The following is a 3,223-nucleotide window of genomic DNA, read 5'->3' on the forward strand; positions in this document are numbered from 1 at the left end:
TTGATCCCGATCATGTGAGGCATCTCACGGGAACATGGTATTGTGATAGGAGAGAGAGAGAGAGAGAGAGAGAGAGAGAGAGAGAGAGTCATCTAGCTACTGCTATGGATCCTAAGGTCTGGAGACAACAAGGTTGATGAAGAAGCCTCTGGCAATGGTTTCACCCTCCGACAGAGCACCGTAATAGGCCTCCAGATTGGATCTTCGCGAAACAGGAACTTGCGGTGGCGATAAATATCAAATAAAAATATGACAGTGGGTTTCTATATTTATAAAAATTTATGGCGGTGGAATGGACAAAAGGTGGTGCAAGTGGGCCCCACAAAGGTAGGCGGCGTGCCAGGTGGCCGTGCAACCTTGCCTCTTCTCGTTCACCCTCAAGGCTTCCTGGGTCCTTCATGCCCCGAAAAAAATTGTATTGAATTGGCAATGTATTTTGAGAGCATTCCATCGAAGAATTTATTTCTCATCTTTCAGAGCATTCATTTTTTTCGACGTGGTGGTGGGGGGGGGGTGGATCTTGAGAGCATTCCATTTTGCCAAGCATCATCCGAGACTTCTTGGAAACACACCATCGAGAACTATAGGAATTATGTGTCATGCAACAGTATTCAAATTAATTGTACTCCCTCTGTTCCCTTTTATAGTGCGCCTTGTTTGCAGCGCCTATACCAAGACGTGAGGTGGCACTTTTATTGAGACTGGAATTACCCCTTACTTGCACACACTGTCACTCAAGTGGGTGCATGCAACGAGCTGCAGTGATCCAACACAGGGGCTATCTTCGTCCAAACGTGCTTATACGCATTACAATCTGGAATATAAGTGAAAACTGCATGCGCACTATAATATGAAATAGAGGGAGTAGTTATTAATATCTGTATTACCTCAATAAAGAATTATACTGAAGTGTTACATGGAATTGATGCGATCAGTTAACATTCAATTTATGCTTGCTGGAATGTACTTAATGCAAATAACATACCTAAGGAAACATGTAATATGCTAGACATGCATATCCTTGGCTTTAAGAACACACACGTGGCACGAAGCTGGCGTTTTTTTAAACTAAAGTTGTCATCCAAAAAGAAAAAGATAAACCCAAAAAAACTGAAACTTGCCATGCGAAAAGAAATTTATCATGCTTGACAACTAAAATTATCATCCTCGCATCACTAAACTTGGCATAAAAAACGTTCGGAATTGCCATGTGTCCGTGTCACACGTTTGACACTTATCAGGGTCTTTAAGAAAAGCATATCACATGTTGCAAAAGTTAAGTGGATGCGTGCTGTACACTTATGATTCATCAGAAAAATCACTTAAAATGCGCGGGATTCATCAAGGAAAAATGAAAAAAGGAAAGCATGTACCGTGACAGGGAAAGGAAGACGAGGAGCACCGAAAGCAATGTGTTTGGACGGTGGTGGTTCAAGTTGACAGCTGAAACCACCCCACAGCCTCCCCCTCTAAGCTTGTTGGACTGGAAAGGTGTGGTGGTGACAGTCTAGTTGTCGGGGCAGATGCTCCCGGCATCAACTACGCCGGTGGAGTTGGCTCATGGGACGACTGAACCAACGGCGACGACGGTGACAATGCAGTTGGAAGAGGTGCCGAAGGAGTCGTCCTGGTATTTGTCGTTGTGCGAGAAGCCGATGATTACAATGGAAGCCCCACACCCAGTGTGGAAGTCATCACGACCTCTTCAAGCCATCATTCGTGGGCCATTCATCTTTATCGGTGTCCGTCAGGTCAATTTGTAATAGTTTCGTCAAGGCCGTCGATGATCGACACCTCTTCAGCATTATCGTGGGGGAGTGCTTGCTCCCGCATGAATGGTTGGGATCCCCAAGTGTAAGGGTGATGTAGCCTAGCAGCAAGTATTTTCCTCTATTAAAGAACCAAGGTTATCAATCCAGTAGGAGCTCTCTCAGCGAACAAAGTAAGCAGCACCTGCACATTAAACAAAGAACAAACTTGTCCCCAACACAACAAGAGCATTTTCAAGTCCCTTGTCTTACTAGTTACAGGATTAAACGCAGTTGATCGATATAATTGATAGCAAAAATAACCAGAGGGCAACAAGGGAAATATTTGTTTTCAGTAAAAGATATTAGACACAGGGGTATTGGTTCACTAGTGGCATCTCTCTTAAGCAGTCAAGTGGTATGGTGAACAAATTACAATTGATCAGTGATTAAATTGTACTTTTTATATTTACGACCATGATCATTCATGGCATAATTTCATGTAGGCATTACGTCTGCGATGAGTAGACTGTATTCCAATTGCATCCACTACTAATACTCCACTCTAAGAATGCTATCCAGCATGCATCTCAAAGTATTTAGTTTATAAGATACAGAGCATTGCAATAAGCATGATGACATGATGTAGACAACAAAACATCCATCAATATGACGAGACACTGTTGTTTTATCCTTAGTGACAATAATTCAATACGTGTCTTGTCCCTTTTTTCACTGGGATATAGAACACCACACGATTAGAACCCACTACAGCGTACAACTCCCTCTGAAGATAAACCCATCAAACTTGGCAAAAAATATAGATAAAATTAGAGAGCATACAAAGCTATCCAATTATGCAGCAAGAAAACCATAAAAGATTCGATTGATTTCAATGAACAATCTGATCATAAAGTGACAATTTATCATATCCTAATAAACACACCCCGAATTACATCGAATTGATCCCGATCATGTGAGGCATCTCACGGGAACATGGTATTGTGATAGGAGAGAGAGAGAGAGGGAGAGAGAGAGAGAGAGAGAGAGAGAGAGAGAGAGAGAGAGAGTCATCTAGCTACTGCTATGGATCCTAAGGTCCGAAGACAACAAGGTTGATGAAGAAGCCTCTGGCAATGGTTTCACCCTCCGACAGAGCACCGTAATAGGCCTCCAGATTGGATCTTCGCGAAACAGGAACTTGCGGTGGCGCTAAATATCAAATAAAAATATGACAGTGGGTTTCTATATTTATAAAAATTTATGGCGGTGAAATGGACAAAAGGTGGTGCAAGTGGGCCCCACAAAGGTAGGCGGCGTGCCAGGTGGCTGTGCAACCTTGCCTCTTCTCGTTCACCCTCAAGGCTTCCTGGGTCCTTCATGCCCCGAAAAAAATTGTATTGAATTGGCAATGTATTTTGAGAGCATTCCATCGAAGAATTTATTTCTCATCTTTCAGAGCATTCATTTTTTTC

The sequence above is a fragment of the Triticum dicoccoides genome, chromosome 7B, assembly GCF_002162155.2.
Source record: "Triticum dicoccoides isolate Atlit2015 ecotype Zavitan chromosome 7B, WEW_v2.0, whole genome shotgun sequence".
Taxonomy (NCBI): domain Eukaryota; kingdom Viridiplantae; phylum Streptophyta; class Magnoliopsida; order Poales; family Poaceae; genus Triticum; species Triticum dicoccoides.